The sequence below is a fragment of the Ictidomys tridecemlineatus genome, chromosome 16, assembly GCF_052094955.1.
Source record: "Ictidomys tridecemlineatus isolate mIctTri1 chromosome 16, mIctTri1.hap1, whole genome shotgun sequence".
Lineage (NCBI taxonomy): Eukaryota > Metazoa > Chordata > Mammalia > Rodentia > Sciuridae > Ictidomys > Ictidomys tridecemlineatus.
In genome coordinates, this window is record NC_135492.1 from 49,744,810 (window position 1) to 49,761,427 (window position 16,618).

Here is a 16,618-nt window from a genome sequence, read left to right on the forward strand (position 1 = left end):
AATTCCCATTCAGAACTTCAAGTACCCATTCATAATTCAAAATATGTACTTTTGGCAAAAATTAATCCTTAGCTAACTTTGTTTTGGCTTGTTTGTTTCTCTGATTTCTTAGATTCCTTTTTTGATTTCTTCTTATTTGCTCTTGTTCTCATATATAAGAATAAATTTGTTTTTGTCATTCTTAGGTAAGACTTAAAAGAATGAAGCAAAAATGGACAAGTAGATTATGTCATTAATAAATGACCCTACAGGGAACAGAGAAGGGAATTCTCTGTTGTAAAAAGGAATTTGTATAGTAACTGAAGAGCTTTCCCTTTGTTTTCTTCCTTCTTTTCCCGCCCCTCTCCTTTCCCTGATCTTTACTATACAAAGAACTTCTCTACATTGGGAAGTTGAACTACCTAATAACAGAGAACACAAGGTTTAGAATCCAAAGGATAAAATTCAAATAGGGGACCCTGTTTGAAAACATACAACAAATAATACATAACCCCAAATATGTAACAGTTTCTTGGGGGAAATTTGTTTTCTCTGACCTTGGTTTCCTTACGTACAAAATATGAGAAATCATGGTGATGTTGATGGGATTCTTGTAGGCATTCACTCATGAGGTAGATGAGGGGCATGAATGAGATGAGCTATGGAGGGAGTGTTTGGAACGCTGAGAAATACTCTGAATAGCATCCAAAGCTGCCCATGATTACCTGCATAAAGAGCACCATTATATTGAAATAAAATTTTCCAAGATGAGATTTTTCTGGTCAACTCTTATAGATAAATTATTATTAAATAGGAAGAAGTAAATGTGATAGATCGGAGTTATTAGAACTATGATATGGGTATTTTTTCTTAAGTAGGCCATAATGTCACATACTTTTAAAAATTTTTATTTTATGTGCTTATTATGGAATTATAGTTATAAATAATGCTGGGGTTCATTTTTACATAATCATACAAGCATGCAATCTAATTTGCTCCATTTTAGTCCTCAGTACTTCCCCTTTCCCTTTCTCCCTGTCCTCCTTTCTCTACTCCCACTGATCTTCCTCCTATTATTTATAGGTTTTAAAACAGTGCTTTATAGATAGACACAAAGGTGAGTCTCACTGTGATAGATTCATGTATGGATATGACATAATTTGGTGGATTTCACTCTGCAGTTCCTCCCTTATCCTGTCCCTCCTTCCTCCCCCTCAGTCCCCTCTGTGTGCACCACTGATCTCACCTATTTTAATTACATCCTGAAACTCCTTTTGTTTCTTTGGGCATGAAATTTTTATGCTATCCTATTTTCAACACACCTAAAGGTATTATGTTTTCCAAAAATACACCACTAAGGCTGCAAGTCCTCAGTGAGCAGATCATGGGGGCGAGGGGAAGAAAAGGAAAAGGAAAAAAGTCTGGAGTAAATGCAATGCTTCATTTCTTGTACAATCACAGGAGTCATCCGATGATCATGAAACAGGCGGCGTGGTGGAAAACGTCCAGGTGTGCACAGCTGGGGAACTTGGGCTGGATCCTCTTTCCCCTTCCTGCTCTCTGTGTCTGCCACGCACAACCTGACTTTCATCTCCTCATTTATAGATTGTGTTCAGTTCTTCCAAGGACTTGATATTCCAGAATCACAGATCCATAAGTTAAGAGCTTGGCTTTGTAGCATCTTTGATAGAATATGCAAATCGGAGATCTATTTTGATATCTTTTAAATTTCATCTCGTATGATTCTAAGTGAGTTTTCTTAATATAACTATATATATATATATATATATATATATATATATATATATATATATATATATATATATATATCTCCTATCCAGTTTGCTCTCCTTCATCACGTTCTCTAAATGATCTTTTAAAAGCAACCTTGGGAAACAACGATAGATGCCATTCTCTCTGTATCCTGAGGAAAATGGCAATTTTCTCCTATGGTTTTTTTTTAATTAGTATAGGAATGGGGTTAGATGAATCAAATGAACCTATAATAAGCTTCAGTGAAACCTCTTAACATCTTATCCAAAATGTATCTTCCAGAGGTTCTGTTCAAGCTCACTAGAGTTAAAGATGCTTTAAGGAATATTAACTGTGATGATATTCAAGTTAATCATGAATGACTAAAAAGATTTATCTTGCTGTCAATCTCAGCCCAGTTGAATACATTAAGCATGGTAAATTTGGAGTTTAAAAATAGTAAATAAACTATGCTAATTAGAAACATAGTTTTAGGTGTCAAACACCTTCAAGTCCTATGGGTGTTTCCATATGGATAGAAACTTCCATCTGACAGGATATTCTTGAAAACAGTGGTAGTGTTATGTTATTGATAATCAAAGGGTTACTAAATGAAGCTTTGGAATTAATCAGGGGCTGATTATTTCAATGTATTGTAGCTATTTTGTACAATAGGTCATTGCCTTTGCAATTTCACATTTCCATAAAGTTCTGGTTTTCTTCTCTTCCTAGCCTCAATTTCAGTGTTAATTTCTAAGTAGCCTTCCTTGTCCACTCTGCTGTTTCTGATCACACTTACCCTTCTTATGTCCTTCAAAGCATTTCAGTAATAAACCTGTGTACTATTTGTTTATCTTTGTACTATCTACCTCCCCCAGGAGTATAGGGTCCATGAATTGGGGGATTTTATCAGTATTATTCTCCAGCTGGCTCCCAACATTTAACACAAGGCTTAGCACATAGTTTGGGATTAATATGCACTATTAAATGCATAAATGAAGATGAAGTCATAGATTCAAACCAACTGAAGGCTATTTTCCTGGTCTTCTCTGATGTAAAGGAGCTTAGGAATTTCCATTAACTTCTGTGTGTAACTTTTGCTACAACAGAGATTATATTTGTCCAAGGAATGTTATTCCAATCTCAATAATTTCATAGATAATAATTTGTCTTACCTAATATCTTTCCATAAAGGATCTCCTGATTGATGGGCAGCTCTCATCTAAGCAGAATTTTAGGAACTTGGGCTTCTTCCATCTTCTGACTCTGCATCTTCAATATTTCACATGCAGTGTCATCTCCAGAATAGGAAAGAGCAAGAAGCATGGGATGTGGGAGTACAAGGCCCAGCAGGCAACTTCACAGACGTTGACTTTGAAGAATCCATAGCTGGAAGGGAAGCTGGAAGAGAGGATATATGCAACTGCAAGAGTTTGTGTTCATCAGCTTCCCGTCACCGAGGAAGAATACTGGAGAAAATCAAATTGAAGGAAGGAGGAGTATATATTGAGGGCTCAAGGTTTCAGGGGGTTTGGGTTCATAGTGACTTGACCTCAATATTATGGGCCTGTGGTAAGGCAAAACATCATGGCAGTTAGTGCACAGTGGTCACCTCATGGTAGCCAGAAAGCAAAGGGAAGGATAGGAATGGACCAGCTACAAGTCATGGTCCCCAAAACATGCCCCCTATGACCCACTCCCTTCAAGTAGATCCCACCTCCTATAATTCCCACCACCTCCTTATAGACCCTTCAAATTGGGACTCCATGGATAGATTGATTCACTGATGAGGTCAGAGCTCTAATGATCCAGTCACTTCATAAAAGTCCACCTCTGAGCATAGATGTTCTAGGAACCAAGATGTCAACATCCGAGTCTTTGGTGGAAATTCCATATCCAAAGCACAACATTGTACAGTTATGTGAACAGGATGAAGAGGAAATGAATCAGGTGAAACATACTGAGTCTATGCTGCAGAAATCTAAATGACCTAAATGAACACACATCTATTCTTAGTAGGGAAACCAGCTTTACTCATGTATACCACACTGCCTGAAATACGCTCGGCCTACAATTAATATTTACTAACCAAAATATGTTGAAATAAACATTAGACTTACATTAAAAGATGCCTTGTAAACTCACAGTTTTTACATCAAATCTGCCACATTCAGCTTATCTTTGTCTCATAGCATGGGAAAATTAAAATGTAATCCCTTTCTTTAGATTAAAGAAAATGCAAGATCATAGGAATCTCGGGTATTGATAATGGATCCACTAAACCCCTTCAACTGTTATTGAGTCACAGATATTTGACAAAACTGCGCTTGGTATCAGTGGTAAACCTTTAAATGTCTGATTACATCTTGTAATTAAGCAGGTCTTGTTAAGGAGAAAGTTGACTGGCTGTCAGAAGTCACGTGATAGGAGAAAGATCATTCTAGTTCTCTATGCCCTTGGCATCTATGAGTTTTCCTTGCTCCATTATGCTAATTTCCTAAACTGGTTTTTGCAAGGCCAGTGGACGGCTGAGTCACATAGAATGTGAAGACACACATCTTGGCCGGGTGAAGCCACAAAGCTATGGACCCATCTGAGTTTGAGTCTTCTCACCTGGAAGCTGGCAGTCATATCACCTGCTCACACAAGTGGTCATGTGAAATCATTGCAGAAATGTCAGAAATGGTCCCTGATCTGGATATTATTATTCCTGGTGTGTCTGCTGCTTCCCCTCTCTGTTCCCACATCATCACCATCTCAATAAAATTGTAGGGAAAGAATTTTAATTAGCTAAATCTTATTTTTCATGCATATATGAAATGTGGGCTATCAAAATACCATATTTTCAGAATTACAGAAATGAATTTTTATTAGCTTATATGCATAGCAACCTCAAAAAATTTCATTAAGGACAAGTAACTTTTCTTAAAGATGTGATATGAAAATTTAGATAAGACCTGGATGAGGTGAAGCACACCTGCAATTCCAAGAGGCTCGGGAGACTGAGGCAGGAGGACCGCAAGTTCAAGACCAGCCTCAGCAACTTAGCAAAGCTCTAAGCAATTGAGCAAGATCTTGTCTCTAAATAAAAGATAAAAAGGGGCTGGGGATGTGTCTTGGTGATTAAGTGCCCCTGGGTTCAATCTCTAGTACCTCACACACACAAAAAATGATATAACTATTATTAAATCTCGGGTTAAATATCTTATGCTGTCAATAAAGAGGCAAACAGGATTTAGAATTAAATTGAAATCAAGATTGACTTACTTCACAATTAAATCAGCTAAGTGATGTTGATATGTTTATTGAGATATTTGTAATGGGAGAAATCATGGGATTTTCTGTAAAGGACACATGATGAGGTCAGATGGTCTGGGTGTGAGTTGTTACTCTGCAGTGAGCATATAGCTATGAGTATATACCTGGTCTAAGGGGACTTCAGCTTTCTTATCCACTACCACTGATTAATAACCCTTACCATATAGAGCTGAAGAGCCAGCACCCGATAAGCCCAGGGCATGGTGGACCTTAAACGCACCAACTTGCCCTACAGCATCAGGAAGATCAATCCCACAGTCCCTCCCCAATGCCTCTCTCTGGCCTGCATGTGATCAGTCTCACCCTAGATCAAGAATTTAACACTCTCATTTAATAAGACAACCATCTTGCCCAACCCTGGATAAAAGCTTCCTGAATTTACCCAGTCCCATTCTGAGAACTGTTGCCACAGAAAACTGCATCCATCCTCAGACGGATTAAAACCACAGCACTTTCACCCACCATCAGGAACCCCCTCCAGCCTCCAATACACACCCAGCTACTGACACTACTGTTCCAGGAAACACCTTTTGGTTGATTGTCAACAATGGTGTATCCCCAAACCTAAATTCCACTCTTCTTTGTACCCAATCACTTTTTTCAAATTATAGCAATGTAGCAGAAAGATACTTCCTCGGCTGTCCTTGATTCCTTCAGAGAAAACTGGTCTCATCTCTCTTTCCTTTCTGCTAGTTGCACTGCTTGTGTGAGCACCTGCACCCACATATGCGTGCGCGCACACTCACACACAAACACACTTCAGATGTTGATATTCCTGTGTGTTTGTCTATTAGTGAGAATATATTTGCCTGTTAGTTTGTAGGGTAACTTCCGCACGTATGTGTGTGTGTGTTTGTATGTATGTGTGCACACCCATGTACTTTACCACCCTCAACATCTCAACAACCCCTAAAAAGAGTGTCCTTGATTTTATTATCTTTTCTGAGTATATAACCAATTGCAGGGAAACTTTTATGGATGTTCAGGATATATTTGAAAAAGTGATATTTCATATACATCATGCATACTCTATGATTTCCATCACATAAATCTCAATCCCTAAATGCGTGGACAACAGACATAATCATGGCTAGATTGAGTACTTAATAGGCCTTATTTTTGATGGAATTGGTATAACTGGGTCTGGAATTCAATGTCATTTGCATATTGTTGAACCTCATTAATCCAGGCCAGAAACAGTAGGGTGATATTTTTTTTTCCTAACTTGTGAATTAGAGCATGAATACAAATTCCAAATGTATTTTTCAAAATAATGAAAAGGGTTCATGATACACATTGCTGGCTTTTCAAATGCAGTAATACTTCATTTGTTATATATAAATGTGCTATGCCACCATTTCTAAAATAAAAAGGAGCTTTCTTTATGACAGTATCAGGTTCCAATGATAACGAAACATTCAAGGTAATTGCATCCCTCCCACCCGCCCCCAAAAAAAAACTTAGCAAGAACAGTAATATTCACCAATTGATTAAGTTATCATTACTCAGATTCTATTTCTTAGGGATGGTTAATCAGTTTTTTTTTAATTACTTAAACCCTTATTTTAGAAAAGTAACAGTTTTATTAATATATAAATCACATAACATAAAATATACTTTGTTTGTTTTGAGACAATTCATAGAGCTGTGCAGCCATCACCAAAATTTCATTTTAAACATATTTATCATCCCCAGAAGAAAGCCTGTACTTCACGCCTGCCCTCTAGTCCTGGGAAAGCACTAACCTATTTTCTGTCTCTATGAGTTTGCATATTTTGGAGTTCAACTATAAAGTACAAGGTGTGGTTTTATAGCTGACTTGTCTCACTTAGCATAGTCATTTGTGTTTCTACATAGGCTACAAGGGCCTGTATCACTACATTAATACATGAATATTGATGAAAAGTGTTCACTGTGTAGAGCCACATTGATTTATCCCTTGATCGGTAAATGAACATTTGAACTGTTTCTGCTTTTTGGCTATTTACTATGAGTAATGTTTCTATGAATAGTCATAAAGAATATGTGTATATGTGTGTGTGTGAGAGAGAAAGAGAGAGAGAGACATATATTTTAAATTGTTCTAGATATATACCCATTAATGGAATTTCTTGGTCATGTATAAGACCTGATTTAATGATGTCTCTTTTCAGAAATTATATGTAGAATGTATTTATTATACAAATTATAATTTTAATAAGATATTTTGGGGTCACTTCTTTATAGCCATGGAAATGCAATAACATTTATTTCAATCAGAAATAAATTCATGAGAATTAGCTAAAACTCAGAACAATTAGACTTTGCTTAGCAGAGAAATATCACCATTAAAAATTGAGTTTCTACTAATGTGTGAAATTTGACTTGAAAATCGTATATATATCTAAGTCATAAATTATTCAACGGAAAATTCTTAAGAAGTAGATGCTTTGCAACATTGAATCCTAACTACAACAGGCTTATGTTAGAGAATGTTCTGATGTCTCAACTGAATAACTTACCACTGGTAAGTCCCAAGTAGATTCCAATTTAAGGATAAAAATTATCTCCCTCTACTCCTGTGGCCTGGCCGCCTTCTCTCTCTGACAAGCCACCAACCATCATAACTGTGGGATGTAACCACCATTATCCCTTCCTGCTTTGCTCATCAGGAAGACCCGGAGGCAGAAAGATGGAACAAGGATTGAGGAATTCTGGGAAATGTGCAATCCCCAAGCATGGCCCAGAGATAAAAGAGGAAACAGAAACCAGAATAACTCTGACAGCCAGCTGACCTCAGCATCCAGAAATTCAAGAAAAGCAGAAACATGTTGAAAAGTCTAAATTCAACAGAATTACTCTTCTCCTTTTCTAAGTTTTCACAGTAGAATGGCCTAATTTCATCAGCTTCTAGAAGCTGTTACGGGGGGGCCACTGTTGGTTATGATGGCCACCCACTATTTATAGGAAAAGATGCAGGTATTTGAGAGCAAACAGGGATGCAACAGGAAGCCCCAGTCAAACTGCCAAGCTAACCTATAGCCTATGTGGATAGTAGAGCACAAGGGTATTTTTCAATCCATTTATATCAGATTTTACATTTGGAGTGAAATCGTTCATAATAATATGTCTCCTCAAATTTCATAGTTGGGCTAGAGATAAAAAGAGATAATACCAAGAAATAGATAAAATAAACAGTCCCTTACTTATTTCACATAATGGGCACCTGCCATTTCCTTTCTGATTAGGAAAGAAGATGCTTCCAAAAGGTTAGATAATGACTTTATTCATGACTCTGACACATGGTTAAGAAATCACAGGACAGAGGTCAGCTGCTGGATTAGTGTGAGCAGGAAACTTCTATAGAGAAAAGAAGGACACTTACACTTGACACTGCCCTGCCAAAGGCCTTCAAGGGCAGCTCAGAGGGTCCAGGCCCAGGGAAGGCCACACTGAGACTGGATGGCAAAATGGGTTCAAAGTACAAAACAGGAATTAAGGGGAGTCTGCAAAATCTTATGGCTGAGTAAAGTCGGAATAGAGGGGGGCGTGTAAAGGTTTACTGGAACACACTTGGAGTATCAAAGACTTTAAAATTTCCTTATTGTTTTGCTTGAGCTTGGCATCATATCTACACTTATATTTTAATGAACATAGAAGTAAATTAATTGTCCTTGTGACTTTTAAAAACCGATGCATTGTTTAAAGGGCTTTAAAACATCTGTTGATTTAAAATAGTTCTACAACAAAATAAGAAATAATTATCTGGGCGGGTGCAGTGGTGCACACCTATAATTCCAGCAGTTCGGGAGGCTCAGGCAAGAGGATCACTAGTTCAAAGCCAGCCTCAGCAAAAGCGAGGTTCTTAAGCAACCCAATGAGATCCTGTCTCTAAATAAAATACAAAATAGGGCTGGGGATGTGGCTCAGCAGTTGAGTGCCCCCGAGTTCAATCAAAGAATCCAGAAAAAAAAAAAAAAGAAAGAAAGAAAAGAATTATACCAAGCTAAAATTTAGAAAATTTAGGTTATAAATGTCTCAAATGTATACTTCAGCCAGATTCTTTAGGGATAATTGTTTAAATCAATTTGTTCAGATAAAGCAGGGACAAAATGGAATACTGTTGTCATACATGTACTTTTAGGATACACATGGACTTGGGGAAGTAGTTAGTGCTACCATTTTGTTGTTTGAAATTTTAAACATTTGTCTTCATGTTGGAGAGGCCCTTTTTTGCCCTTGTTTGGAGAAAGGTCATTCCTCTAGCTACTGTGGTGAGTGACTACAATGATAAGCACTTGCTTTCTTGCAACTTAAGACCATGCAAAAACAATGCATGTCTGGCAGGCTCTGCCACTAGGGGTCTTGATGCACCAAGACTTATTATTTTCCCTGATAATAGTAACTGACTAAGGTAAAGCCAGTTCATACCATTTTCTGCAGTTCCATATTGCTGAGAACAAGGCAACAGATTGAAGCAAATTCTAAACTCATGTATCATATGCTTTCTCAAGGAGATGCCTTCTGAAGGGTAGCTAAGACTTTTGTCCTCACTTTCATAATTTGGAGTTTTTAAAAATTTTTTTTTGTAGTTGTAGATGGACAACATGCCTTTATTTTATTTGTTTTTATGGGGTGCTAAAGGATCAAACCCAGCACCTCACACGTGCCAGTCTCTTCCACTGAGCTACAACCCCAGCGCCTCATATTTTGAAATCTTTAAAATATTTTTTCTAAAAATATGCTGATCCACACAATCACCTGAGGAGGAAAAAAATCATTCTTAAATGTTGGATTTCAAAATATGGCTGTAGCCCAATAAATCAGCTTTTGAGACACTAAGTTACATGTAAATTTTTCGTTTGCAACAAAAATTTCATTTTGTATGTGTGTGTGAATTTTGGCATCTTCCATGAGACAGAATGTTAGAATATTCTTTACTAACAAATGTCATATAAGAAATGCATGTACTTTCGAATCTCATACGTTCGATCTCAGCAAGTTAATATTTTCTCCCTAGGAAACCTTGATTATAAATACATCTTTTAGCTCATTCATTTGCCACATGTCTATCAAGTTTAAAACATAGTGACAATTAAAAATTAAACTCTTCAGAATAGGCATTCTCAGTATCTTTCAGGATTTGAGGGTTGACTTTGATATAAAAATTTTAGAGGTCCCATTTATTTGTATTTTACTTATTCACAGAAAAATCTATATTCAGAACACCTACAATGTACAGGACCATGGTGCAGACACTGAAGAGACCCCAATCAACAAGAGACAAAACTTGGCCTTCAGAGATTTACATCCTAACATGGAGGAACAGCAGAGAGCCGTTGAGGAGCTGTGGAAATAATCAAGTGCTGATATTAATGGGAGTACTGACACACAACGCTCTTTCCTGTAAATCAAATAAACCATCAGCCTTACTTTGAGCTCCTGGGAGACTTTCTTTAGAAAAATTCTTTTCTAAACTGTGATTATGTTTTGACTACTATTCAAAGTACCCAGTAGATTGATTTTAGGCATTTTCTTGCCATAAAAACCATTCGGAACAAATCAAAGATGGCACTGTCTTTAATGCTTCAGACGTTATTGCCTTTGGAAAATATGGCAATCCATGACTCTCACTTATGACATTAGACCACAAGCTAAGAATATAACTGGGAATATCCACTATAACATTAGACAACAAGCTAAGATATAACAGAACATCTTTGGGAATATCCATTCAAATTTGTTATCCTTCTATTTTGAGTAACTATAATAATGATACCTAAGAACATTACAATACTTTACATCAACCTAAAATTTATGACATGACAATCTAATTAAAGACTTAATCTCTTGATGTCATCAAATGAAATATAGTATATGAAAAAAAAAACATGTCTAAAATCAAGAGTCAAGAGCAAGAAACACCTCGATATTTATTAAAGTGTAGATGCCAGTAATAGCATATTTATAAATTTCTTTTTTTTTAAAACTAAGGTTTTGAATGATCCTGCTACCAATTTGCACCAAGGTCAAAGCATTCTAACCTAAGTTAACACATGACAGCGAATTTCTCTGGAGAACTCACTATTTTCCATAGATTAGGCAGCTCAATTTCACTTAGCTTTAGACAACAAAGACCTTCACTTATTAAAAAAAAAAAAACAGCTGACATTTCTTTCAAACCCCTTTCAAAGCACACATCAACATATCTCACTTCTCTTTCAATGGAATTCCCATTTCTGAAATCCTTTGCTTGTTCCATCCTATAGTTGAAAAAAAGTAATTATAATAAGAATCTTCAGCTTTAAAAAGTGGTCTTGGTATCCTCTGCTTTAGAATTGGAACTATGATTTTAAAATATTCTTTAGTTTCATATAAATAATGTGAATAAATCATGAAAGGGTTGATTATAACCAGTCCCTGAGGAGACCCTCCTAGGCCATCCTAAGAATTGTACCTGATAGCATACAGTCTGGAAGATGCCTATCTCTTTCTCCAACACCTCTTTTGTTCAGTTATTTCCTATTGCTACAATAGGGCTTAAAGAAGAGGAATCGTAAAATACAATGAGAAGTCTGAACAGTATGCAGGCAGAAATCACTACCATTTAAAGCAACTTTAGGTGAAATTGGTATCACCACAGTGTGAAAGGAAGCGTAGAACTCAGATGCTGACTACAAGGGCTTGTTTATAAGCATCATTACAACTGCTGAATAACTTGCTCTTCTCTTCCAACACGTGTCTGGTTGCAGAGATGTGAATGAAAACCAATACATCACTTCTAGATGGGCTAGGAACACAGTGACCTTTGTAGCAGGAACTGCACTGGTCATGAATGACTTCTTGTGCAAACCAGGATGTGATTGATTGGCTTTCTTATAATGAGTATAATGATAATTATCAGAAAAGGAATGGTTCCACTCCACTGAGTGCTAACTCTGGGTCAAGGACTTTGCTAAGCATTTTATCTCATGGTCTGAAGCTCAAATGATCATGCGACAGCTGGCAGCCCTTCAATTAATTCTCATAACTTTCTGAAGTAGTTTCTTTTATCTCCATTTCACAGATGAGAAAATTGAGGTTTATAAATATTGAAAAAGCCATTAACTTTCACTTTCATAAATGGCAAAGCTGGAGAGAGAATCCAAGTTCGTCTGAAACTACGGTGCGTGATCACATCCTTTATGTGAACTGCTTCCTATGCATTATTTTTCCCTTTGCTATTTCCACTTGACTTCTAGTGTTAGGAACTAGGAATAGTTAGTTCAAATGAAATTCTCCCCCGGAGTTTGCACACTAATAAGTCTCTGCCTGAAACATCTGTCATCTTAGATCTTGATGTCTACCTGTTATTGGAAAGAGTTTGAGATGCTTTCTTTGAGGCTGGTGGCTACACTAGGCTTGGACCTAGTGCTCCCAGCTTTGATGTTCCATGACCTACAGGTGTAAAGATGGCTGGACACCTCTCTTCCTGAAGGACCCTTCTTCCTGAACACCTGTTCCTAGGATACTTGAGGAATGAAAATAAGGTTTGAAACTGCGTGACCCTTTGACTTCTCGAAGGGATGCATGGGAGCAACTTCAACTCCCACTGGTCTTTGGATATTTTTATATATTTTAAGCAGCTGGATAAGAATGCAATCATGATATTCACATTTTCATAGTGAAAAATGGCTCATAAGAGCTGTGAAATGACCATCATTTTTCATTTCTACTTATCAAAATAGATTGTGAAATCTGAAGATGAATGATTTTAAATGTGCTGATATAAATCAATTAATATATATTGAGCCTCCTGTTCTCCCTCAAGCTTCCAGAGTAAAAGCCATCTTCCATTTAGCTACTGACTTCCCAATTAGGACTGCACTGCATTCCCACTTAGAAAGGAAAACCCGCCCATTTTTCCAAAACAGGTTTTCTTGCTGAGACAAAGTTGGAATCTCTCCCCTGGTATGTAATCATACTCCTTCCCCAGTAGCCGAGGGCCATGGTCAGAACGTTTTCTTGTAAATGGCAGAAAACCAAATTAAATTGGCTTAGGTGCAAAAGGGAGTCTTGGCTACTATTCATGCAAAGATCTGAGTGATACGTGGCTCTAGGCACTGTGGATTTAGGCACTCAAGCGACGCCTCTGTCTTTCCCTTGCCTCCTTCCCTCTTCTTGGCTTGGTGAATTTCCATCTTGGCTTAATGCCTCACACTACACCGTGGTTTCCAGCAAGTTGCAAGTGGATGCCATTTGTACCACGCATTCTTTTAAAAAGGCTTCTTTCTCCAGAGCCATCCCTAAATTGTCCAGAAGCTCATTTATATAGTTTGGATTCCTTGACTACCCCCAATTTAACATGTGGCCAACAGAGGAAATAAATCTAGTGCCCAAGGGTAAGTTATGTGCTGCCCTGATGAGTCAGGAGTCAAGGAATATAAAACATAAAGGCCAGGTTGACTATTCCTGTGTGAGATATTCTCCCCTTTGCCTCATGCATCCTTTGGGAGGAGTGGGTTGTTTGGTGCATGTCCGGGTGTGCGTTGGTGTGAGATTTGGTACTGGGGATTGCAGCTCTGAACACATTCCAGCACCCCCCACCTTTTTAAAAATTTGTTTGTTTGAAACACGGTCTAAGTGGCTTAGGGCCTCACTACTACGTTGCCAAGGCTGGCCTCAAAATGCAACCCTCCTGCCTCAGCCTCCCAAGCTTCTGGGTTTACAGGTGTACCCTACTGTGCTCAACAAGGTTCTATGTTTTTAGCAGATTACAATACTATTTTTAAATATTTAATAAATAAAATTTTGTTAGGAAATATGAAGTCAGTTCAAACAATATCCTCTCCAGGAGGCTTCATGCTAAACAGCTGTTTTTTCACCCAGAGCTACTTCTTCAAAGAGAGGGAAAAAAAATCCCCAAACCACAAGCACATAATAAATACAGCCGTCAGTGTGGCTACTTTGTGTCACAAGTGCTGGGGCGGGGGAGCTGAAAGGGTAATGTGGATGTGGTACCTTTCTTCTAGCTGTAAGTGGCATCTGAATGATCTTAGTCATTATCTGTTCAGATTAGCACCAAATCAAGAAGGGGAAAAAAAAAAAGGTGAAGGAGAAGAAAGACAATTTTAGAATAACAACCACAGGGTCACATTGTTATTTTATGACCATATGTTTCACAAAATTAGAGAAGATTATTAAAGCTATAGAACTTAGAATATGCATAATGTAATATATTTCAGGATGTAATTTCCAATCATTAAAATATGTTAAACGTGCCACTGTGGGCATAAATCAAATTCCTCCAAAATACAATTGACACTCATGTCATAAGCTTGAAAGGTGATTAAAAACATAAAAACCTATGGGAGTTTCTAAGCAGAAAAATAAGATCCCGGTTCTTACTTTGATACCTTATATGGCATCAGAACAATATCTCATTTCCATAAGACAAAAGTAGAATCCTAACCAGTTTATTTCTTAGACAAGGATAATGGTTCTAGAATAACACACTCTCATCTTCGGCTGAAGTAAATGGATATGTAGAAACATGTCGCCTAAACTGTAGAGTCCATGCTATGAAATTTTTGTTTTCTATGCTATCAGTTAAAAATAAACTATAGAGTCCAAGAGGACGGTGGTGGTATTTACTTGGGGTACAGATGGGAGAAATGAAAGAACACTGAGCTACTAAAGAAGGTTCAGAATCAATATTAAATCAAGTCCACCCATTTCGAATGCTTGCAACACATACTAAAAGACATGCATTAAGAATGTGCTTTTTTTTTTTCACTGTAACCCTGGCCACCAAGAATAAACACAATGAATATAATTAAGCTGTAAGACAACAGAGCCTGAAAACCCCATGTAAAAAAGAGCACCACTTACCTTCCTTTCTCTGCTTCAATCACCTGTGATAGCAGGCAAACCACAGAGGTCAGGGCAAGAATCTGCCCACCATTCAGAAGGGCAGAGAAGCTTACCACATGTCGGAGGCAGAGCCAGGTGGGAAGACGGCAACTGGCAAGGGCATTGGCAGTCTGCACTGGGGTCTAAAGTTGGAGAAAAGCACAGGCCCCCCAAAATAAATGATTAAAATGAACATAACTGCAGTGGAGGAGGGTCTAACAATAATTCTGAAGGGGGAATGAAAAATGGGATTAGGCATCTCTGCCCAGTGGTATTTGAGGCATGGAGGAGCAGATGCCAGCCCCCGTGGGTGTTTCTTTATCGGTCCTGACAATGAAGGCTACTTTTATTTAGAGCATATTTAGAAAATATAGCACAAAAGAAAAAAAATTACACCCTACTACTATTATATAATGCATGGTTTTCTTTAGCTCTTGAAACAATCTGAACACAAATTGGTAAAAATTTCCAACTTTGTTGTCCTTGGTTTGTTTGGTACCAGGGATGGAACCCAGGAATACTTAACCACTGAGCCACATCCCCAGGCCTTTTAAATTTTTATTTTGAGACAGGGTCTCTCTAACTTGCTTAGGACCTTGCTAAGTTGCTGAGGCTGACCTTGAACTTGCAATTCTCTTGCTCAGTCTCTAGAGCTGCTAGGATTGCAGGCACATGCCACTGTATCTGGCAAAATTTCCAACTTGCCGGGCGTGGTGGTACATGCCTGTAATCCTAGCAGCTCAGGAGGCCGAGGCAGAAGGATTGCAAGTTCAAAGCCAGCCTCAAGCAACAGCAAGGCCCTAAGCAACTTAGTGAGATCCTGTCTCTGAGTAATATACAAAGAAAGGCTGGGGATGTGGCATAGTGATTGAGTGCCCCTGAGTTCAATCCCTGGTACCCACCCTCAAAAAAATTTTCTAATTTATCAGTAAAGAATTTGTATGTTGTATAAACATGTTAAAATCTTTTCCCATGAGAAGGAAGTAACCAACTATGCTGAAGTTGGGAAATAGCTCTGACCAATGAGTTACGGTTGTGGGTAAAGGTGGGCTGACGGAGGGAGGGTAAACACATTGCTTAAGGAGAGGAAAAGGTGTCCAAGGATAAATTTTAGGAATTCCTCTTATGTACTGAGAGATATAAAATCATGGTGCTCCTTCCTCAAGATTTCTTTAGACACACGAATTATTTTCTATATTTTCAAATTAGATTTTATTTTCACCAAATAATTATCAGTTTAAATACAAAGAATTACTATTTTCAGTGGTTCCTTCTGCAATTTATGCTCACATTCTTAACATATTGCTAATTCATCATTAGTCAATTTCTAACATATTTATTGATAACAATTATTCCTCATATAATTTAATTACAAATTGATATTATTAAGACTAATTCTGTTCACTGAAGAGGTCAATGTTGTACTTTAATAAATAGCCCTCTTTTGTATTGATTTTTGTAACTCCTGAGGTGCATAATTTTTCATCAGATCTTCCAATTGTTATCAATAGTCTTTTTCTTTTTAGAAAATAAATAAAGGAGGCTGAAGTACACTGAAAAATATTTTACTACAACTTTTTTTTCTCCCTCTACAGAACCCTCATTTTTCTGCTTAAATTTGAGTAAATCATTTTCTAGTAAAACCTAAATTTTTCGGGGAAAATAAACAAGTATGATTAGAATTCACATGCAATTGAGT

At 37.5% G+C, this 16,618-nt stretch overlaps 1 protein-coding gene across 1 annotated transcript in view; it reads right to left on the minus strand.

Annotated features, from left to right (window-relative positions):
* The window catches only part of Chl1 (cell adhesion molecule L1 like), a 595,242-nt gene extending 580,142 nt beyond the window's left edge, over window positions 1-15,100 (minus strand). The window contains exon 1 of the mRNA XM_078033574.1: window positions 14,899-15,100. The gene's annotated coding sequence lies outside the window, so the exon portion shown is untranslated. The remainder of the gene's footprint in view (window positions 1-14,898) is intronic.
* Window positions 15,101-16,618: the final 1,518 nt, after the last annotated feature.